The sequence below is a fragment of the Xiphophorus couchianus genome, chromosome 2 (genome assembly GCF_001444195.1).
Source record: "Xiphophorus couchianus chromosome 2, X_couchianus-1.0, whole genome shotgun sequence".
In the NCBI taxonomy this organism is placed as follows: Eukaryota; Metazoa; Chordata; class Actinopteri; order Cyprinodontiformes; family Poeciliidae; genus Xiphophorus; species Xiphophorus couchianus.
In genome coordinates, this window is record NC_040229.1 from 7,797,963 (window position 1) to 7,822,514 (window position 24,552).

Here is a 24,552-nt window from a genome sequence, read left to right on the forward strand (position 1 = left end):
CTCCCTCCCTCCCTCCTTCCTTCCTTCCTCCCTCCCTCCCTCCTTCCTTCCTTCCTCCCTCCTCCTTCCTTCCTTCCTCCTTCCTTCCTTCCTTCCTTCCTTCCTCCCTCCTTCCTTCCTTCCTTCCTCCCTCCCTCCCTCCCTCCTTCCTTCCTTCCTCCATCCCTCCCTCCCTCCTTCCTTCCTTCCTCCCTCCTTCCTTCCTTCCTTCCTCCCTCCCTCCTTCCTCCCTCCCTCCTTCTTTCCTTCCTTCCTCCCTCCTTCCTTCCCTCCTTCCTTCCTTCCTCCCTCCCTCCTTCCTTCCTTCCTTCCACCCTCCTTCCTTCCTTCCTCCCTCCCTCCTTCCTTCCTTCCTCCCTCCTTCCTTCCCTCCTTCCTTCCTTCCTCCCTCCCTCCTTCCTTTCTTCATCCCTCCTTCCTTCCTTTCTTCCTCCCTTCCTTCCTCCCTCCTTCCTTCCTTCCTTTCTCCCTCCCTCCCTCCCTCCTTCCTTCCCTCTTTCCTCCCTCCTTCTTTCCTTCCTTCCTTCCTTCCCTCTTTCCTTCCTTCCTTCCTTCCTTCCTCCCTCCCTCCCTCCCTCCCTCCCTCCCTCCCTCCCTCCCTCCCTCCCTCCCTCCCTCCTTCCTTCCTTCCTTCCTTCCTCCTTTCCTCCCTCCCTCCCTCCTTCCTTCCTTCCTTCCTTCCTCCTTTCCTCCCTCCCTCCCTCCTTCCTTCCCTCTTTCCTCCCTCCTTCTTTCCTTCCTTCCTTCCTTCCTTCTTTCCTTCCTTCCTTCCTTCCTCCCTCCCTCCCTCCCTCCCTCCCTCCCTCCCTCCCTCCCTCCTTCCTTCCTTCCTTCCTCCCTCCCTCCCTCCCTCCCTCCCTCCTTCCTTCCTTCCTTCCTTCCTCCTTTCCTCCCTCCCTCCCTCCTTCCTTCCTTCCTCCCTCCCTCCCTCCTTCCTTCCTTCCTCCCTCCCTCCTTCCTTCCTTCCTCCTTCCTTCCTTCCTTCCTTCCTTCCTCCCTCCTTCCTTCCTTCCTTCCTCCCTCCCTCCCTCCCTCCTTCCTTCCTTCCTCCATCCCTCCCTCCTTCCTTCCTTCCTTCCTCCCTCCCTCCCTCCCTCCCTCCCTCCCTCCTTCCTTCCTTCCTTCCTTCCTCCTTTCCTCCCTCCCTCCCTCCTTCCTTCCTTCCTTCCTCCCTCCCTCCTTCCTTCCTTCCTCCTTCCTTCCTTCCTTCCTTCCTTCCTCCCTCCTTCCTTCCTTCCTTCCTCCCTCCCTCCCTCCCTCCTTCCTTCCTTCCTCCATCCCTCCCTCCCTCCTTCCTTCCTTCCTCCCTCCTTCCTTCCTTCCTTCCTTCCTTCCTCCCTCCCTCCTTCCTTCCTCCCTCCCTCCTTCCTCCCTCCCTCCTTCTTTCCTTCCTTCCTCCCTCTTTCCTTCCTTTCTTCCTTCCTTCCTCCCTCCCTCCCTCCCTCCCTCCTTCCTTCCTTCCTCCCTCCCTCCTTCCTTCCTTCCTTCCTTCCTTCCTCCCTCCCTCCTTCCTTCCTTCCTTCCTTCCTTCCTGTCTTCCTTCCTCCCTCCCTCCCTCCTTCCTTCCTCCCTCCTTCCTTCCTTCCTCCCTCCCTCCCTCCCTCCCTCCTTCCTTCCTTCCTTCCTTCCCTCCTTCCTCCCTCCCTCCTTCCTTCCTTCCTTCCTTCCCTCCTCCCTCCCTCCTTCCTTCCTTCCTTCCTTCCCTCCTTCCTTCCCTCCTTCCTTCCTTCCTGTCTTCCTTCCTCCCTCCCTCCCTCCTTCCTTCCTCCTCCTTCCTTCCTTCCTCCCTCCCTCCCTCCCTCCCTCCCTCCCTCCCTCCCTCCTTCCTTCCTTCCTTCCTTCCCTCCTTCCTTCCTCCCTCCCTCCTTCCTTCCTTCCTTCCTTCCCTCCTTCCTCCTTCCTTCCTTCCTTCCTTCCTTCCTTCCTTCCTTTCTTCCTTCCTCCCTCCCTCCCTCCGGTCTTAATGTGAGATGTTTGGAGTTAACTGAAGGTTGAGGACTGAATGTAACTGAACACCAATAAAATGTTAAAATCTGGTTGCCGGTTTCTCCTTTTTCTTTTATTTCTTCCTTTTTCTCCTCTCAGCATCTTTCACTCTGCTTCTCTCTGCTGTTCATGCTGCGTTTGCCTCCAGCTCTCAGTACTGGTGTCTCTGTCCCTCTCAGCCTGTGTTTCTTTTCTCTTCTCCGTCTTTCGATCTGTTTTTTTCCTTGTTTTTCTGCTCTTCCTGTGATGTCACCTTTTTCTCTGTGATCTTCTCTCCCATCTCCACCTTCTGTCTCTGTTGACCTATTTGATGTTTTAAAATTTTAATCCAGGTCATAAATCCTAGTTTTTCTAACAATTTTCTGACATTGTTTCAATATCTAGTTATTTTGTATTATTATTATTTCCAGAACAATGAAAGAATTACGAGAACCTGTCCAACCAGTATGGAGGTGGATATCAGCAACAGCATTTCATCCATTTTACATTTTAAAAATAAATTACCTTCATAGGAACGATTTTGAAAAACTCTGGTTCTTTGATAAAAAGTTTTGGATGAGGTGGTTTTTCGGTCGTATCAACATTTGTGTATTTGTGATCAACAACAGGATGTTACTACTGGCAGAAATGACAAAGAGGACAACAGGAAGTGGTTGGAGGATGACGTTTTGAACTGACTTTTCATGAGAAAACAAATATTCACGTGATTTTAATTGTGTCTCTTTTATAATAGAAACACTTCAATTACAAAATTGTATATATATTTTTTTTCACTTTAGCGGAATACCAACAGAATTCTGTGGACATTTTTAGTGGAAATGAAGTTTTGGGATTTCGGTGGTTTTATTTAAATCTTCATTTTTATACAACTCTTTACATTTACAGTGGATTTATACTAAACCATCAGAAGCTTGTAAAACTGCATGTTCAAGATGAATTATGTCGTTTATGTTTAACTCAATATTAGTTAGGCGGTGTGGATATTAGAGCCTGAATGTGCAGCTCTAACAATTTACCGATTCAAAAATAAATTCAAATAGTTTTAACAAGAATTCTTTCTAGAAATCATTGAAACCTGGAAATAGAAAAGATTTAAGCCCAGACAGATTTGGGAGGAAACGCCTGTGAAGGTGTGAAAACGTGTTGGGCAGACTTTGACCGATTACAATCGATACTGTTGATGTTCAACTCCAAAGAACTGGAACAGCTTGTGAGGTTTAGATACAGGTGTGTTTCATTAACTATCACACAGACTCTGACACCTTCAGGTGAGAAGACCCAAGGATGACAGTTTAACACTCCAGGTACGAACGGGTCTTCTTTATCTTTTTCGGTTAAAAACCTCCCATGCAGCTTCCTCTGAAGGCGCTTCAGCTGCAGCTCTATTTCTACCATTCTGTCAGCCGATAATGCAGAAAGGAGGGGGCTCAGTGATGAGTGTGTTTCATTTAAAGTCTTATTGATCAATGCAGGTAATTATGCCCATTCGTTAACCTGCCTCTGTCTATTTGTGAGCTGCAGAGAAACGCCAGAGTGGTGCTATTAAAGTGAAGACTATTTGTGACCTAATCACCAGAAGGATGAGTTTCAGTTCTACACAAAAACGTCTAATTCAGACTGAACGACGGCGATCCGGATGCTTCAATGTGGCATTCAGAACAGGAGCGGAGCTAAGACTGGCGAACGGGGACCAAGGCCCACCGGTTAAAGTTGCAGTATGCAACTTATTTGTTTTTTATTTGCTAAAACTATCACTTTTTTATGACACCAGGGTATGAGACAGATAATCTGTGGGGGAAAAAATAGTGTTCTCACTTCTAACTAGAAATCATGCCTGTGCACGCGCTGCTCTCTGCTATTCTACTGCTTCTTCCTGATAGCAGAGCCTGTTGTGAATGCTAAGGCTCGTTAGCATGGCCGGATAAACGGTTTTCCTGTAAGTTGTTTCTCCACCATTAGCATATTTAGCAGCACAGACACAAGCCTGATTAAAAGCGCTAAGACCCTCCTGGTGCATTTCTTCAAACAGCAACAGCAGCACACAAACCTAATCTACACTAACTTTTTTTTATATTTCTTTTCCGTCTATTTTGTTCTTAATTATAAGTAACATTTCTATTTTTGGTAATTTTTCTTAATATCACCATCTATAGTTTGTCAGAAGCTTTTTTAAAAAAAAAAAAAACCTTGTAAAGTCTTTGCAGTATCACCTACATGTAAAATATCCAAATTCTGTTTTCTCAAGCATCTTTTTTTATGTTTATATTTATTTTCACAGTGGCAATATCCTCTTTAACGCAATAATGAAACAGGGAGACGGTCACTCATGTCTGCTGTCAGGATCCCACTCATCATTTTCCATCCATGACATTAGTGAAGATATTATCAATAATAGTTTCACTCCAATGCAAATCTAATTGGTTTATGAATCAAACTACTCAATGAATTGATTAAATCACTGTTTATATTCGGTTCTTTCAAATGTCCTATGTCTATAATAACATTTCTATGAATAAATGTTTGGTTATTGCCGTTTCTGTCAATGCTTTATCAGTAAACACTTTCACACTTTAGATACACATTTTAATTTTCAGCCTCTCCTGTTGAAGTTTTTTATTCTGTTAGGTCTAAAAGCTGCAGGGCATGACTGGAGTTTCAGTAAATCCTCCAAATCCCGATTAACAAACAAACATAAAAAGATTCAAACCAACAATGTGAAGAAGTAAGAGGGCCAGGAAAACATGCAGGAAATCATTCTGAATAAGCAGAAAGCCTCAGCTTGCTTGGAGAAACACAAACAGCTTCTCTGTTTGGTTCAAGGTAACATCCACGTGTTGCCATGGTTTTGGCAGACGGTGCATCCACCTCTGTTTAACGTCTCATTTCTGTTTCACTCCTCTGCTTTACCACAAGATGAATATGACCAAAAAAAGCGGAAATGAAGAAAAACAATCGTGTAATTTTTCATATTTTGTGTTTTTTCTGGACCTACAGAAGAATCGTGGTATTTTGTGTTGATGGGTCACAACATCTGGTCTCTGTAGATGTTCACAAAATCAATTATTTCAGTAATGGAGTAATCAAGATATATGATTAAATAAAATATTGACTCGTGGAGGGTTTCAACATGGTTGAATTTAGCGCTTTAGCATTAGCTTCCATTAAATACCAATAAGTTTGACATCTGTTAAAGTTTTGGTTATCAACTGTAAGTAGTTACACATTTACATGCTCTTATTTTGAAGAGGGGTAAGACTATTTATGCAGCCGTTCTGTTTCCTCTCTTCATTTTTCTGTCTCTTTTCCAATAACTATTTCAAACCAGAAACAAAATAAAACAGGGACTGTAGAGAACAAGTTATTAAAACAATGTTTAAGGGCTGTGCATGTCTAATGCCAAAATCAAACTGTTGCTCAAGGATGTAAAGGATGGCATTTAATGGAAGCGTTAGCTTCCATTAAATGCCATGTTGGTTTAGAGCTGTAGCGTTACCAGAAACCGTATTTATGATTAAGATTTTAGGGTTAGCATAAGTAGCTTTTTAGCTACACCACTCTAGAATATATCATGACTTGTTTTAATGCAAATCACTGACTGCTGCTCCATAATCACAGATTCCAAAGTTAATATCCTGACTTCACATTTTTCCAGTTATGGACACCAATTGCTTTTTTCACCCCTAAATGCGTGAGGAGTCATGAACCTTCAACATCACTGACAGTTTGGATTTTGTTGTGGCTCAGCGGAGGAGAAACGTCACTTTCCTGAAGAGGCTGACCTTATCAAAACTTACAGTGGCATCAGGAATGCTGCGTTATTATGCTGATGTTCTCCATCCTGTGGAACATGAGCTTTCTGAACCCGCTAATGCGTCACGTGGCTCTGTGGTCAGGTAACTGCCAACTCCACACCATCAGTAGAATGTCATTATCGTCTACGCAAAGTGTGTTGTTGTTAATTAATCCAAGAGGTCATTCTACTGTGATCAACTTTAAGTACTGATGGTTATTTGGTTGCTGTTGAACCCATTTCACAGAAAATCTGTCCTTTCTTTCTCCAACTTAAGACGAATCTGATTGAAATGACCCAAACGATAAAGAACAAGTTTAAAGCAGGTCACTATATTTAATACAGTTATTGTACTATTAGGATATTTTAAATTCTATTAAGCTGCTGCTGGCCGCATCCTTCGGCTCCACGTTTACCCTCACATGTGAAAATGGGTGCAAATAGATGTGCAATTGTACAACAGTACATCTTTGAAAAGCATAAGTGGAGCTTTCTGTACACAGCCAACAAGAATGCAACAAGTGGTTTCTGGCAAGCCAACAACAAAACACTTGTGTTTTCCAGCAGCCATTGTGCAGCACATACAGTGGTAAAACCAGCTGGAGCTCAGTTTGGGTTGCTAGTGTAACCCACATTGCGTTCAAGGATTAACAAGATTTTAAATAATCAGAATTAAAATTTATCCAAACAGTTCTTAAAGTCTAGCTAGGTTCGGCTACTGGAGGAGATGGCAATTTGTAAAGCACAGAGACAGTAAGATGGTGCAAATTGGTGAGTTGTATTTAGTATTTACAATATATATACACATTAGTCCATAGTTTAAAGGAAAAAACAAGTTAAAGTTCCTTATACCAAGGACGTCTACCAATCTTTGTTGATGATGAAAAAACCCAAAATAATCCACTTCCTTCAATGGGGACTTGAGCTGATCCTCCAATTAGTTCGGAAGAATGTTCCCAGATAAGTCTTGTGTTTCTGGATCCTGCTTATTTTAGCTCGCCAGTCTGGTCAGTGAAACCAGACAATCCTTGCTATTGTCAAGATCCCTCCAGCCACTCCTTGCGCGAGGGATCTGCAACGCACCTGGCCTGTACAAACAGACCTAATTAATCAGTACATGTACAGAAGTTTCATAAGTAAATATAACTTATGCAACCAATATTGTTACGTAACAAATCAATATGCAATCACAACAGGCTGGAAGGCTAGTGCTAGCATACTAGCTCCCGACCACACTCACCAGTTCCTTCTTGACTAACCGTGATTCTTGCAACGCTTGGTTGAGTAATCCGGCTGCAAGTTAACATAATTACACGATTGAAAAATAGACAATAAAGATCTGAAACCTCTTTGGAAACAGACCAGTCCTACCTGCACATCAGAGTCCCGCAGCGGTTCTGCCTAAGCTGCGATTTGCAACCATATAAACTGTGCTATCAATTTAGGACGCTGATGTGCAGCTGTCACATGACGTCAGAGTCACGCGAGAACACTATAATAAATTAAACCTAATATAGAAAATGATCCTGGTTACACTAGGTAACGTGCTGGACTTCACTGAGGTTGCTAGGCAACGGGAAGTAGCTGATTTGTGATTGTGATGTTATATTCCGGAGATTTTTGAAATGGCTCCCTTCTATGATGGCGTTAGGGGCATTGAATATGGAAAAAACAGAAAAGGAGGCATAATTTATTATTTTTTTCATTTCTCAAAAATGAAATTTTGAGATTATTCTCAGACAATTTTTAGGAAAAAGGAACATTCTCAGTTGAAAAGTAAAAAAATCTTGAACATTTTCTGAGTTACAGAAATCGAAGGTTTTTGACTTTCAACTTCTGTACCATTGTACTTCGCACACAGCAATAAAACCAGCTGACCAAATGTGTTGGAGCTGAGCTGTAGTTGCTAGGTAACAGGGAGTGCCTACTGATTTGTGACTTTACATTCTAATTCAGACACAAAATAACTTATTGCCCAAAAGAAACACCTGACCGGCATTTTTTTAAGCGCTTGGATTGTTTTTAAAGCGCACTATAATCTTTCCAGATTATAATCTGCCATAATCTGGAAAATGTTATCTGATAGTGTTCAAAGACATATTTTCCACTGCAAAAGCAATATGTTTTAATAGGGAGATGCACCTTAATATTCTTCTTTTCATTTCTTTCTGGATGGAAACATACTTTTAAAACACACTGAGTGAGTTAAGAAAACAATGTCCTCTAAAGCAAACCCAGATAACGACGCACGCTCGGCTGAACAGGTGATTGAGACCAGATTGATCAGCAGCGCTGCAGAGGAGGCTGCTGCAGCGGTGAGGATGTTGGCACAAACAACAGAGCTGCAGAGATGTTCCACTCAAACAGTAAGAGACTGGAGATTCAGCTGGTTTTAATGAGGAGAGTCCATCTGTTGGATCTAAACTCGCAGAAGAATAAAAACAAACAGTAACCTTGCAACAGATCAGTGCAAAGATTTCCCAACAACAAAAACTCACAGATACTTAAAGTACAGATTTTACACGACACAATATGGCTTTATAGTGATCATGTAAAGCAGTAGTTACAATTTCAAAAAAAATTGATATAAAAGCTAACAGTAAAACAAAGCATTTGTTCTGGGCCAACAACTTAATTAGCATAAAATTATCCTGTAAAACTTAAATATAAAAAAACTTAAAGATAAAAAACACACTTCCCCGGTTTCCTCCGAGCTTTCATGCATTTCACGTTTCACTGCCCCAGTCTGATGCACTCCCGCTCTTTCACCTAAAGGTCAAGGTTCATGAAGAGTGGAACATCTCGTCTCATCAAAACCGCCCGTCTCTGTTTTGCTTCGCAGCCAGCAGGATGTTTAGCTCCAGTTCGTTTTATTTTCCAGCACAGTTTCGTTTCCTCCACAGAAACACTCATTGGTGAAGGAGGTTAGCACACCCTGACCTCGCAAGGATAAGCTCTGCAACTCACCTCTGGATGCTTTTGTTTGGGGAAAATTCAATTTATTACTATTCTGGGTTCATCTGCAGTGAAATTTAAGGTTCTGTCTTCGGTTCTGGTGATGGCAGAAACCGCAGAAGCAGAACCGCAGCAGAACTCTGTTTGCAGATATCCTCTAATATTCATGTTGCGGAACATACAAACACTTGAGCTTTTTTACATTTTGCAAACTTCAGTGTAAAGCTGCAATGATTATTTGAGATTAATCGTGATTAATCGATATTGAAATAATCGTCAACTAATTTAGCGATCATTTATTTGAGCATTGAGATTCAAAACAGGGCAATTTGCTTAAAGAACAACACAATCAGAAGTAATTAAGCCAAATCTGTACAAACAATATGTACATTTTGCAAATGGCCTTCTCTGCATACTCCAGTAAACGATTAATCGATTACTACAAATCAATCCCTTCAGCCCTAGTGTACTTTATTATTAATTCCTGGTTTTAATTAATTACAGACTTACTTTATTGTCATTTCACAAAAAATGGCAACAAAATTGTTAGAGTACACAGAATAAATACTGAAAAACAATTACATTTAAATATATAAAGGTGTTATTGGTGCAGGTAAAAAAAAAGATACATTTTAAAAAAATCTAGATAAAATATGCTAATTATAATATACTACCTAATATGTATAAAAAGGACCGATAAAAACAATATTGAACTGTTAAGACAATCAGTAAACTTTACTGGTGTAGCAATGAGGTAACTATTAAGATTATATTTTATTTAATTGTTGATGTTTTTGATGGAATCTTTTCAGGTTTTCCGATTAAGTTCATCAAGATAATCCAGCTTTTCCATTTTAAATTGAATCCGTCCACTTACTTATTTATTGTTTTGAGAAACGACATAAGAATCTGGGCACCAGGAACTCGTTTTATGGCCATCTGCAGAAATCTGGCTGCAAATTTAATAATAAAAAAATATCTGCCAAAAGAATGTTTGGTGGATCCGAAACGGCGCAGAAAATATGTTCCAAATATATTTAAAAAGTTTTTAAACCTGCACAAAATACCACTTCAGCACTTTGTTTTGTCCTCAGCACAATGAGGAAGTTATAAACCAACAAAGCCAGAAACTTGGATGATTTAAGACGGGAGTAACAGCAATCAGGATCAGTGTTGCTGCCGTTTCCTCGCCCTCCTCCGTCCGCCTGCCTGGCCTTTCCACCGCATCGATCAGCGTCTCCGACAGCAAAACACAGACCAGAAAACGCTTTGTGATATTTTGGCAGGTGAGAAGGATGGAGGCAGAGAAAAGAAGAGCGAAGAAAGGGGAAATGAGGTGAGGAGGAGGGGCTGGTCTGTTTGAATTTTCCATTAAAAGAATCATCTGCTGCAGCGCGGAAGAATGGAAACGGACGGATGGATGAAGAAAGGAGGAGGAGATGAGTTAACATATCTCTATCAAACTCTGATGCAGTGCAAACTTCATTCAGAGTCGATGAAAGCTCCTGGAATGGCTGAAATGATTCTGTTAAACCCAAACACCTGGGTAGCTGCGGCGCCGCGGGTAACGGACAGCAGAGCAGAAAAAGGCCGAATGCTTGGAAACAGACGGCAAATATATACTAACAGAAACCAGGAAGTGGGCGGAAAAGTGAACAAAAATACAATATATATCTATATAGATTTTTTATTTTATTTTAATTCATATCCAGAATGTAAAGGTGGAAAATAATCACCTGTTTTTATAAATAGCACTAATGACATCCTGGCTCAAACTGAATCCAGAAGATGAAGCAAATCTGCTCTAAAATATGAAAGCATGAACATCTTCAGATCTTCCTGCTGTGTTTCTGTTGGGAAGCTAAACTTAAATAGGTTTTTTAAAAAGCCTTTAAAATCCATATTCTGTGTGTTTTCATTAATCTCACACTGAGTTTTTTTATTCATCATTTAAGTTTTTATCAGGGTTTTAATGTAGAAGTTGATGTTCTGACTACTTTTTTCCATTTAAAGCACTTTAGAGTTTTAATCTTTTTTACTTTTATCTTTTTCCACATGAAGATTCAAACACAGATACAGAATTTTATTTGTAAAAATTATGAAAACCACATTTAATTTCCAGTCAAATTAAAATTTCAGTTTCTCTGTTGCCTAAAATCTCATGAAGCTAAAACGTATGAATTCAACCTGATAAAATGTGAAGAAGTTCAACGGCGTGTGAATACTTTCAGGTTTTCTCCAGTCTCAGATGATGAATCTATGAACTCGTCTGATTTGAGCCGGTGATTCATGGAGCCTCCTGGGTTTCTCTGATAAGCATCAAAATGACCCGATCGACCAATCAGCTCGCTGACATTAACATGGCGCCTAACCAGCAGCGGCGTTCCCGGCTGCACCGGCAGCTCTGCAGGCGCTCACGCTGCACGCTCTCATCGCAGTTTACAGAGAAAAATATAAATACTCTGTCTGGATATTAACAAACCTGCAAGACTTTTACAGTCCAACAATAAACTGGGGAAACAAAAATGTCGCGACTGACTGAGAAAACCTAAAATGTCAAGTTGACGGGGATCCGGTTCCCTGTGACCTTTTTGATAAAGCTGGATTATTGCAGCCAGCATCTCCAAAAAGCACCGGGTTAATCCAGAACAAGTTACCTTTTACCAAATGAAACCCCGTCGTACAAATGATGCTGTATGATTAAATGACAAGGAGTTAATGCAGAAAACAGCAATAAAAATATTTAAATATTTAAATATACACTTCTGCAATAAAAAATATTCTTAAACTTCATTGTTTTCCACCAAATTCTGTTTATATAATTTTTGCCTTGAAGTGAAATATTTTTTTTCACATATAAAATTAGTAAAATAAAAGCTAAATAAGATTTATATGAATTAATAAGTAAAATTAAAATTAAAACATTTTGACACAGCTTGAATATTTTAGATTAACAGAAACTTTAAAAGGTTGTGGTGAAAATGAACCAGTCATTCATTTATAAATAAGTGACTGACGCTACATGCTACATCGCTGCGGTAGATTAGCCACTGCTGCTATTAGCTAAGCTAACACAGCTTAGTTGATTAGCTAATTTAAACACCTGCTCTACTCATGACCTGTCAGAGTTGGTGTAGGTCACGTATTTTTATTTTATTCTTTAACTGAACCGAAACACAACAAGTTCCACATCACATCTACAAGTTAAGGTTGTCTAAGTCAAGCTAGCATAACTGAGCTACTTCCATCTCTCTAGCTATGTTTTTAATAAAAACATTCTTCTGACCTTGTTGTCTAGTTGTTTTAGTGTTACCAAGTAGTACCAAGTCACTGCATAGATTTTTCTTTTAGAAATCAGTAGTTATTTTGACTAATTGACAGCTAAAACCCAACGCTAGTCATCGTCTGTTTTTTTGCGAGATTCTGAATGTGTGATGTCATATTATACGGATAAAAAAAATTATGTCATTTGATTGCTACAATAATTATCTTGAATGTTCTATTGAGGCATCCCTACGCGGATTACAGGGCCACATAAAAACCCTTGGCGGGCCGGATTTGGCCCTCAGGCCTCACGTTTGACTCACATTCTAGACAAGCAAACAAGAGTTGGATTAAAGCGGACTAGTGCTAATAAACTTCAAGTTTAATTTGACTGAATCATTTGATCAGAAACGGACCCGTTTACTTTTATTTGTAAAGATGTGTCTGTTTTAATCTGGTTCTAAACTAAACTGACCAAAAAACCAACTTGAAACGGTGATAAAAAGACGACAGAAAATCTGTTTACTTTGAAGAAATAATGTGATTGAGTTTCTTAAAGAGTATGAAGGGAATTAAGAGAATGATGCTGAGTTATTGTTTTATGTCTTTTCGTTTTTCTGATATTTGCATTTATTTACTTTGGAGATTAGGTTGTTTAATGTAAATCTGTCACTTGTTTCGCAATAAATAATGTTAAAAAAAAACCATGTTTGTTGATGATGTGGGAATCTTTTCCCTTTAATTTGTTGTCGGTCCAGAGGGACTTTCTCCCACCTTTAACGGCAGGAGAGTCTGAACCGGATCAAAACGAGGGATTATTAAAGATTCTGTCATCTTCGTCCTCCTCTTCCTCCTCTGCCATCGGCCGGCCAGAACGGTCCTGAAATGTCATGTACCGCTGCTAATGAGGTGGGAGCGTGTGTGTGTCTGCAGGGGTAAGAGGAGTTTAGAGCTCGCATGTCCACGGTCAGAGGAACGACTTCACACACACACACACGCACACACACACACACACACACTCTGACATTTAGCTGCACCATAGACTCTAATTTTGTTTCAGCGTCTGGCCTTCAGTCCAGCCATTTCTGTCGCTCTTTTCTCCCTCCATTAAAAACACTCTTATTCTGTTATTGCCTCGCTTTATTGTTTCATTGGTTTTTATCGCTCTTCGTTTTTATTAATAAGCAATCCGCTGCTTTCTGCTGAACGCCAACATCCCATTGATTGCAGTGATATAAACATAAAGTCCAGGAGAAACTGGTCTAGTTCAACTTGTTGCTGTTTTAATGTCTTTTTCTGATTTCTTTTCTAAACTAAACGATTAATCGGATCAAACTTCCCCATATCTATAATCAGAGGAATAACGGAAAGTTTTAAAAAGACTGAATGTTTGACAAACATCTTTTATTTGAGCGTCACAATAACAAATTTTGCTGGAGGATAAATTGTCCCAAAAGTTATTCCAATAAATGATAATATTGTTGTTTTGAGACCATTTTCAGCTAATATAACGGTTTAATAGTAATGCAGGAATACATTTTCAAAGATCAATAAACTTTAAATTCTAATGAACATTTAACACTGGAACTGGAAAACATTTAAATATCTGAAATAAACAAAACAAATAAATAAATAAAATTAATTATGATGTCTCTGTGAACAAACTTATCCTAAAAATGGAGATAGTTGAGACCAAAACACCACACTGAAGACTTTTATCATCCAGTTTTTGGTAGAAAGAGAGAAAAATGAAAAAACTGATAAATAAAGCAAATATAAATTATTGGGCTCGTTTCAATTTATCATGCAATTAATTGATTAGTTTATTGAAACAAGCCTGATGTCAAACGACTGTTTCTGTATAAAAGGGTGAAGAGTTTCTGAAATCTACTTGGATTCCTCTGAAAAAAACCAAGAAACCCTCCAGACGTCCCATTCAGAGGTACAGTGGAGGATCTGTGATGCTGTGGGCCTGAACGTCTTCCTGTTGGAATGCATTACATCTTTTTTTTAAAGTCAATTTTAAATAAAAATCTGGTGACTGAGGAGAAGGAACACTCTCTGGATTCTCCAGCACTGTGAAATGATAAATGTCATAAAAAATTAATTATTAAAAAAATTAATTAATTAAGGTTTTCTTTTTTCACTCACTGTATAAAAGTGTTCAGATTTAAGTTTTTAGATGTGATCTGAAAGGTTTTTATGCATCATTACCAGCAAAGTTGTAGTAGTAACTAGTTACATTTACTGGAGTAACTTTTTTAAAATGTACTTTTATAAATATTTAATACATTTTGCGTTTACTTGAGTCGTTTTATTATGAAGTTTTTCTACTCTCACTTGAGTAAAATTTACTGATTTTCTACCCACTGAATGAAAAAACAAAAATGTTTTAACCAAAACTTCACCAGACAGACCTGCAGTTTCTGTTAAAGTTTCATAATTTTGACTTATTGTCATTTTCATCCTTAGAATACCAAAATTTCCACCTAACTTTATATTTTGATCCATTTGATTACGTAAGTTTTAAATATTAAAGGATTGATAATTTGATCAGTTACTCTGAACTTGAGTAGATTGTTTTACTAAACACTTTTTACTTTTAGTTGTGTAATTTCTTGGACGGATACTTTTTACTCTTGAGTAAATATTTTGGTGTACTCTTCACATGTCTGTCTAGCAGCAGAAAGCTGTTGTTCTGCATGCTGGCTCAGTTCTGTCACTGATTGTGTGCATTGATGACTTTCCGTACATCAGTGATCGCTCCTCTTGGACCGTTACTGTAAATAATGCTGCAAATAGATGAGAACAGAAGTCTGAGCTTCACAGTTATGAAATGCTTGACTTTACCCATCTGTCTTTTTGATCTCCACCTCTCACTCGCTCTCTCTCACACACACGCACACACACACACACACACACCTTCATCCTTCATTGCTATTGTTCCACACATATGCAAGCCAGCACTTGTGCTGAAAAAAAGAAAATAAAAGACTGTAGAAAACTGCTCTTCCTCTCCATATGTCTTGCCTGCCCTCATTAAAAGTGATGGGTGCAAGTCACACGTACATGCGTACACACACACGCATCAAATCACATCATCTCCAACTGTCATATTAGTAAAATATTAATGCTGAGCTCCTCTGTGTGTGCATGTGTTTCCTCTCGGGGGCGGGGGGTCTTTGTGCCTGGGTGGGGATTAGTGACAAAGATCTGAGACCTGGGTGGTCATCTTGCACCGATTCACAGTAATTGGCAAAAAGGGAAGAACGATTCGAAAAGGTGACTTCTGAGAAAAAACGTAAAAATGATGAAAGAGAAACGAGCCGATGTTCGGTTTTCGTTTCCGTTGTTCTCTGCTTACTGGAAATGATGAAAGTATTTAGATGTATACGGAACGAACCTGAATTAAGCCGTTCCACATTAAATCAGCCGGAAAGAGTAAAAAAAAAACCCATCAAGTGGTCAAAACTGATCCGATGTTAATATCTGCACTGCAAAAACAAAAAATCTTACCAAGTATTTTTAGTCTAGTTTCTAGTGAAAATGTTTGTACTCTTATAAGACAAAACTTTACAAAACTTACGTCTAAATGAATATTTTTCAGTTTCTTGAAGTGAGTTGCAGAACATGGCATGACAACAGCAGCCAGATCTCTGTCTGTGTGATATGATGGTGGCGAGGCGGTGAGCAGCGCTGCACCCCATACTGACTAACTGCATCTCAGCACCTAAAGTAAAATAATAATTTACTCTGGGTTTTCTTTGGTCTGGGAAAAAAAACATCTTCTAGCTCATTATATTTATTCTTTTCTTCCACTAACTTGAGGGTTAGTGGCAACATTAACGGCTGAGAAACATTCCACTCCAGTTCAGATCAATTAAAATCTCGCCTCGCAGAATGTTTGGGCTTTCTTCCATCGACTTGGATTGCTCTGGTAGAATTTTTACGCTGTTTCAGAATCATATTCTACCTTTAGTTTTAGTAATGGCACACATTTTCAATGAAATTTTTACCATTCTTGACATGTCAGGGGCCAAACACAATCATTTCAAGGACCAGAAATGGCCCTCGGGCCACACTTTGGACACCCCTGCCTTGAAGGTTTTGGGAGTTGTCACTGTAAATCTGTAAGTCTTTTTTGCTTGTGTGGAATATTACCAAGTTATCACAGTTTGCGCTCCAATGGAGAAATTTACATCAAATGGCAAAAAAAGGACATTCTCCCTGCACAGCCGGATCATTTCTTTAACAGATATTTTTGAGAAGAAATGATAGTTATAACCCCAAACCCTATTTGACAAGTGACCTCAGGGATACACGGTGCAAACAACACCGCATCAATGGTTGCCATGCAACACAGATGGCACCGCAAGTAATAACAAGCAACCTTTCGAACGGGCCGGCTCACAGGGAAGCGCTAACCCCAGGGGCTGCCGATCGCAACCAGCTGCAGGTGAACGTGGAGACAGCACATTTTTCTCAAACCTAATAAAGTCCTGAAGTAACACAAAGAGTAAGACGGATCAAGGGAAGCGAAACAGAAAGGAAAAAAAGAGTTGGGAGAGAACCGCAGAAGAAGGATGAGGGATACCTTGAAGGAGAAGCTCGGTTAAAGAAGACAAAGTGTTATTGCCGTTTGGTTCCACAGACCCGAGCAGGGGGGCCTCCATCTTTTTCCTTTCCTCTCATGCACACAAATACACACTGGGGGGCAGGCGGAGGACGGCTCTTTGGGCACCAAGGTCTTTCCTCTCACTAAATTAAAACCATTAATAACCAACTGGGAGAAGAGGAAGAAAGAAGGCATGAGGAAGACGGATGGACGGTGGAAAAACTGATGTAAGAGGAATGGTGCGATTAGAGGATCGGAAGACTGCTGCAAGTGAAGCAAACTGATGGGAAACCTGAGGAGTAAAGCAAGATGTGTGGAGAAAGGGATTAAGGTTTCAGGAATAACATGGTGTTGCATCGAGTCAACTGTTTTCTGGAGTTGATCAATTTGTTGCAGCAACAGAGGAAACACAGCTTCACATGCAGGGAAAAACATTGTTAAAGAGTCAGGGTATTTCAAAAATGGCAAAAACAGACGACATCACATAATAATCTCAAAGAAGCAAAATCAGGAAAGACAAAGAAAGGAAAATATGAATGGAGGTTAAAGGGGACCTAGTGTGTAAAAATCACATTATCCACGTTTTTATAATTCCATTTGAGTTTCTACTGCTTATTTAAAAAAATCCAAGCGCTTTGAAAAAAAAAACACCCAGTTGGTTTTTTGACAATAAGTTAATGTTTTTAGTTTCTGGAAAAGGAGACGGTTCAAAAACCTCCCAGTTGTTAAGTCAAGATGCACCGTTACCTAGCAACCCCAGTAGAGTTCCGCCCGTCACCTAGCAACCCAAGAGCTCCAGCTGGTTTTACCGCTGCATGTTTTGTTGACTTACCATTCAGGAACCACTTGCTGCAATCTTGATGCTCCACTTCTGCTTTTCAAAGATGTGCAGTTGTATGTTTGTGCATCTGTTTGCAGCTATTTTCCAGTGAGAGTGTAAAACGTTGAGTTGAGAGGTTTGGTCTGAAGCTTATATTGATTTAAAGTGACAAGGGGCCCTAAAACATTTACTACAGCAAAAGTTTTAGTTTAGAACTAGTCGAGTTATAAACTTGGACTAGAACTAAACTTGGTTTATGAGTTACTTGTTTCACTTCTTCCAAAAATTAAAAACAACAAAAAAGGGGCAATTTCACTCTTTTTAGGCGTTTACACGATGTGAGATCCAGAGTTTTTACTTGGCTGGTTGTTCTTGAACTGGGTAGAGTTTGGATGCCAAAATAAGTCAAGAATAGAAATTTGTCAACCTGAATTCTGCCAGAAATTTACAGTCACTGGTTTAAATTTTTGCATCAAACAGTCATTTTCTATGGCTGTGACCAGATTGGGCTCACCAGGGGGAGCTTTTAGATCTGTCTGACGGGTACCGGTTTGTTATGTATCCAAGCCACAACTTTTAGAGAAGCTTTCTCCTTATGATCAAGAAAATTAATATAACTATTATTCAAGCCAGAACACCGTTGAAAAGAAAAAAAAATCTAAATATGATACTGTGTCACCTTTAATAGCAACTTAAAAAACAATTAATAAAAAATGTTTTAAAATTAAAATCTACAGACATTTCAAACTATTGGTCCATCTTTTATTAGCAGTTAGCACTATTATTACCACTGAAATATCAGTCTTTGGTGTTTATTTATACAACAGAGCTCAAAAGGACAAGGAGAAAATGTTTGTGCTCCATTCAGCCTTTCTGTTATCTGCAGAAAGTATTGCGCTCTTTTTTGAGGTCCTTCTTAAGTAAGGTTTTGATTTGGTTTCAGTCCTCAGTCAAAATCCTTTTTGATATTAATGAATTTTGGGATTTCATTGGCAGAAATACTTGGTTTCATCTTTTTGATTTAATTATTTAGTGATATTCTAACTTACTGAGTTGTTATAGGGCTTTTAAATCAAATCATTCTGTTTTGCTCCACACATTTAGTAATAGAAAAAGCACAAACTCAAATAATATAACTCCCTGATAAAACAGAAAGCAACATTTTGCTAATTTAAAACGGGTCAAAACAGATTCTAACCCCATTAGGGCCAGAAAATGCTTGGTTTTTATAATAATTTAGGTCTCAAATAGCTATTCCTGGTATATATTAAAGAAAACTGATACACTGTGTACTTAGCAATTAGTGAGGCTGGTATAATAAAGCTTAGCAGGGTGTAAAAACACCGTTGCTTTCTTGTAGTAAAAGCTAGAAGCGCAGATCAAGGTTAGCGATATTGCCTAGCAACCACAAGCCCTCCACATCACTTTCTTTCCTCTCTCTGTTGTTCACATGTTCATTTATGTTCATTGAAATCTGCCAGATAGTTCACCAGTTTCATAAGCAACGGCGACCTTGAGTCAGCTCACTGAGTTTTTCATCAACACACAAAACGCACCAACACACACACAGAGCGTCCTCCGAGTGTGTTTGCTGCCCACAAAAAGATGTTACAGAGTGTCAAACCAATATCTGTCTCTTCGTCGCTGCCTACCTCTCCATTTTCAGCTCAAGGACGAAAAAAAGCGAAGCAGGAGGAGGGAAAATAAAAAATAAAAAAAGTTAGAAAGTGACGGAGAGCAACACGGTCAATAAATGATGAAGTTTCACTCGTTCCACAGAGATATAAATGTAGGGCTCAAACCAGGCAACGTTTTAAAGAATTTAAAAACTAAATGTTTTTCATAATGGATTATTCACATGATTTTATATAAAAGGATGCAGAAATACAGCTGTTTGGTTTTTCTCGTTAACACATTTTTGATCAGGAATTGAGAAATCAGAGATTTCTGTCCATATCTGTTTTAGGTGTTTTCACACCTGACAGTTCTACTTAGAACTTTTAAAGTGTAATTTTTTTTAGTTTAATTACTACTCTGAAGATGTTGTGCTTTCAGCCATAGTTTGATTAAAGTGGACTAAACAGGACTGGTGTGAAAGTATCCTGAGTGGGAAAAAACGCGCCTTTTTGCACAATTGATGAGAAAATACAACTACAATAAATCAATGATGTCCACAAAATCCCTGACATTTTCCCCACATATAGACCCATTTTTATCAGTGCAACAGCAGATTAAAAACTAAGTTGATGTAAAACAGGAAGCTTAATCACAAACTATGCATAAATTGTGTAAGTATTATAAAACTATGTAGGTGTACGATGACAATAGCTGGATTTCCATTACAAACTTAATTAATATTCCGCTAATGTTGAAACAACATAATTTCACAATTGCGCTGTTTCTGGTAAATGAGAAATAATTAAATTCACATGTGATTAAGTCATTAAGCACATGCATCGCCATCATCCTCCTAACACTTCCTGTCGTCTTCTTTGTTGTTTCCACCAGTAGTAATATCCTGTTGTTGATCATGACTCGTGTTTGTACAGCAGTTTTTATGAAATACACTAATTTGATGCAAACAAAAAAATACCCCATCCCAATGCAAAAACATTTTATTCCAAAAAATGTTTTGTTTTTTTTTAATTGGTGCGTTTCCATTAAGCTAATTTATTTTCGTAATTCCAATTTGCTCGATTCTATGGTTAATGAAAACTCAGTTAATGAAGCTGAACTGGAGAAAAACCACTGGAGAGACCCCAGATCGGGATTCAAACCCAGAACCTAAAGCATAAAAGTAATTAAAATCTAAAACAATCCAGGTTTACCATTGATTACATTACATCCTTGATAAAACACTACAAGTTGAATGTAATTTAAGCTCACATTATCTACTTTGAATTTCCCAGTAATTTCATTTGTTTTACTTTATTTTCTGATTAATTTGTGGGAGCAGATGAGCAGTTTAATAACCGCTGTGTTGTTTACACTGTAATTAAAACAAAGTCTGCGAGTTATCGCTCTTTATTTGTGAGCTCTGGTTGTTGTCATCAGTCTTGAACAGAAACTAGAGAGGAGGGGGGAGGGAAGGAGCGATGCAGGAAAACAATTAAAACGGCACAAATGTCCATTAGCATTCTGCCTGCATTGTTTAGCAGCGGCGAGACGCGCCGTTGTGTGTGTAATTATGTTATTAGGCATTTTAAGAAATACATGCGCGTGCAGTCGCTTTATTCTGCCAGTGATGTGTCGCTGATTGCTGCACTCAGCCATTTTATTAGGCCTAATTAAATTACCGGTATATCTGGGGCCCGCCGTCAGCCGGAGCAGAGGCAGCGCCACGAGGAGCACAAGGCGGCTGTATTTACAAGCATGTGTGTGTTTGTTAGTCGCTGCTCAGCTCAGAACGAAGAGGGAAAAATTCCCTACAAGAGAGGAAAGGAAATCTTTAAATAATTAGATAAACCAGAACAGCAGTTAGGGTATAATTAGGAACAGAGAGATACATGGTTTCATCTGCCTCGCGTCATCCATCTTGATGACTTTGTGCAGCATCAAGAGAAAGTGGGATTACAAGCGGATCGGCGCATGCACACGTCTGTTTGTGTTATTACCGTTGGGCCGCAGTTGTTTCTCTGTGTGAGCGCTGCAGGGACTCCCCATCATTACTCACTTCTCCTCTGGAAACTCTCCATCTCTTCTTCTCAAACTCTCCCTCCATATTTCTCTGCTTCGTGTTTCCCACCTGTTGGCTTCGGTTTTTCCCCCCACATGCGTCTGCTGCTTCTTCTTTGTTGCAGGCTTTGTACTTCTGCTTGTCTGCGCCGCACCAGGAGGGCCACACTGAAGCAAATTGGGAAACTAATTGAAGGCCCCCAAAGGTTTATTTATATGAAGTAACTGACTGCTTTATTAAGTAAATATCAGCCCAATTACATCCTAACAAGTATCTGATTATGCTATAAAATTTAACACTGAGTTTTTCACATCCGGTAGATTCGGTTTGATTGGGGACCAAAATTGCAACATTTGTCACATTTTCAGCTGCTGGAGTTTGCCATCATATTACACTGAGTCAAATGATTGAAACCATTTGAAAGACCTGTTCCCCTCCTCACCTGTGGTGGCGCTGCACCAAGAACAACAATTACAAATGTGCACAAAATCTTGTCAATATTCTGCTAATGTAAAACACAAATACCCAATGGAGGTGTTTCTATTAAACAAGAAACGCAATTAAAATCGGGCGTGAAGAAGTTTGTTCACGTAATAAGTTATTAAAAACATGCAGCTACATCATCTTCTTACAACTTCCTATTGTCTTATTTGTCGTTTCCACCAGTAGTAACATCGGGCTGTTGATCACATGACTGCTGTGATGCAAAAAAAGTGTTTGCATTAAAGCTTACAAAATAAGCTAATTTTGATACAGCCAAGTATCAGTATCCGCAAATGTATTTTTGTAATTCCAATTTGCGCCAGTATAAGTTTAATGGACAAGCACCTACTGAAGGAAACCACATGAAAGCCTCAGGAGACACTGAGCACAACTTCCTTCTTCACAAAATGTAAAGAGAAATGGAGCGTAGTCAAATTTTAGCAGTTGTAGGATTTCTCTTTTGCCTTTGGCTGAAGACCACGAGCTATTTCTCTTGATAGCACTAGGCTAGCACATTTGTTTTGTTTGTATTTACCCAGAATGCCCTGTGTTCACTTCCTGCTTTTAGAGCGCTCTCCCATCTGATTGATGTTTACATATACATTGGGACCACACCACAATTCACTTCAACAAAACAAAGGCCACGGTTTGTAAAACAACCAGAGTTAGGGGTTAGCGTGTACACTAAGGGTGCATTCATACCTGCCCTGTTTAGCCTGCTTTCATCCAACTGAGGTTTGTTTGTTTGTCTAGAAACTCTGGTTAATTTGTGGAGGAGTGAATGGGCAATCAAACTCTGATGCAGACCAAAAGAGTGAACTGTGGTCCACCTAAAACCTTGTGAGGGAGAGGGACGTATGTTAGTTATGCTAGCTTGACTTTGACAACATTAGCATGTAGATGTGCTGTGGAATGAGGTATGTTTTGATTAGGTTAAATAATTTTAAAAAGTCGACCCACACACCAACTCTGACAGGTAATCAATAATTTGGTGATTAAATTAGCTAATCAACCACCACTGTGTTCAGGCGATCACTAATTAATGATTGCAAAATAAACATCAAACCAGAAAACATAAAACTGTAATGGGCTGAATGTTCTGTTCTTTGTGTGGGAAATGTTTTTGGTGTTGAATCCTGATACATCTTTGACATTATTGTCAGTCAGTTGCTACGGTAACAAGACTGTGTGTAGCATAACCGACACACAGAGCAAGAAAAAAGAATACAATTTGAATTATTCTCCAGTGTTTTTTTCTGTGTTATTTCTCCATTTGCTGTGGCGCACTGAACTAAATGACTAATGCCGACATCTCCAGGTTTAGTTAACGGATTTGTTCTACCACGGCAGCGCTGCTATGGATGTAAAGAGAAGAGTCTTTTTGGCCCCCAGTATTTTACATAAGCTCGAAATTTCCATATGTAAACAATAACATGCAACGTGTCAATTCACAAGAAATAATATCTCAAGGAATGACAGAAAATTGTATTCAAAGTCAAGTAAATTCATTGTAATTGCACCAATCGTCATACTGAGAATGCATGTAGCGACAGTGGAGAGGAAAAACTCACCTTCAACAGGAAGAAAGGTGCCACTCAGTAACTCAATAACCTGTAATGACTTTATTAAATCTCCTTGTTTTGCTAGAGAAGCTGATGATTTCTGAAGGAATGTATTTGTTTACAGTTCATTCGGTAAAGCCTGACATGTCAAACCTGGAACATGAGTAGACGGCTAAATGTCACAGGAGTTCGCAGAGCTGCTAAGGGTTGCTGTGCGAGTCGCTGCTCAGAGACAAATCCCACATTCAGCACACAGACACACACTTGTGACCCAGGGTGTGCCGATGAAACGTAGACGGAAGGTAATTAAACAGGGATCAGGCTGCTCTTTATCAAGGGCTCTTCACTGCTGGGCTAAATTAACCTCTGCACACACACACGCATACGCCGCCACACACACACAAAGACATCTTATACTGAGAGAGCAGTGTTGAGGCGTACCGACACATGGACGGCGATCGTGTGCTTTTTCCTGAGGAGCTCTTATTTAATCATGCGATGAATAATCGTGTTTACTTTTTTAATTGTCTGAGACTGAGGAAGGGAAGAGATTTACAGAGAGATAAAAAACCTACTTGTTGGATCAGGAGGCGCGTTCTTGAATTTTCCTTGATTCAATGCTGTGAGTTGCTCACAACATGACATAAGAAGCATCCAAACATAATTAATATTTATTGTTTACTTTTGAATTGTTTCATTAAGCCTTTATGAGCAATGAGAGACATTTTTATCTTATAAATAGGCTTTTATTCTCAAAAAGTGCATGTACATTTTTGTTTATTTTGTATTTATATCCATCTACAGTTTTACAATGTCTTTTAAGTCCTTAAGATTCGTGGTATACAGAACATGTTTATTACATATTTTGCACAAAATTATTCTTAGAAAGTGAGATTTTAGCCTGCTCCGCTGTTTTATGGCCTCTGTCTCTTCAAATCCAAATAATCTGCTGCTGACCACACCCCCAACTCAACGTTTACACTCACGTGAAACAGAGGGCAACTCTACAACCGTACATTTTAGAAAAGCATTAGTGGAGCCTCCTGCACAAACAATACAGCAAGTGGTTTCTGGATGTTAAGTCAACAACAAAACACTTGTCTTTTCCAGCAGCCATTGTACAACACATGCAGCATGAAAACAAGCTCACCAAAAATGCTGCAACTCCATTTGGGTTGCTAGATAACAGGGGAAAATGTGTTTCTGTTTTCAAATTCAAACTCTTCTTCTGTGTTTTAATTAATTTGAAATAGGCCATCATGTGTGGTTTCTTTAAGGTTTTTATTTTACTGTCTTCATGTTCTATTTCAGTGATTTTGTGATTGTGGTTATATTCAGATCTTTGTGTGGCTAAAAAATGATTACTTTCTAATATGTTTTGCACTAATTTAGGAAACAGAA

At 39.4% G+C, this 24,552-nt stretch overlaps 2 long non-coding RNA genes across 2 annotated transcripts in view; one reads left to right on the plus strand and one right to left on the minus strand.

Moving 5' to 3' along the window:
- Positions 1 to 7,327, plus strand: part of LOC114160724 (uncharacterized) — a 17,609-nt gene extending 10,282 nt beyond the window's left edge. Inside the window, exon 3 of the long non-coding RNA XR_003598844.1 lies at positions 7,316 to 7,327. This is a non-coding gene — a long non-coding RNA (uncharacterized LOC114160724). The remainder of the gene's footprint in view (positions 1 to 7,315) is intronic.
- On the minus strand, positions 6,771 to 7,066 carry LOC114160720 (uncharacterized). Its single transcript, XR_003598843.1, has 2 exons — positions 7,017 to 7,066; positions 6,771 to 6,864 (listed from the first exon to the last, which is right to left on the minus strand). It is a non-coding gene; the product is annotated as an uncharacterized LOC114160720 (long non-coding RNA).
- Positions 7,328 to 24,552: the final 17,225 nt, after the last annotated feature.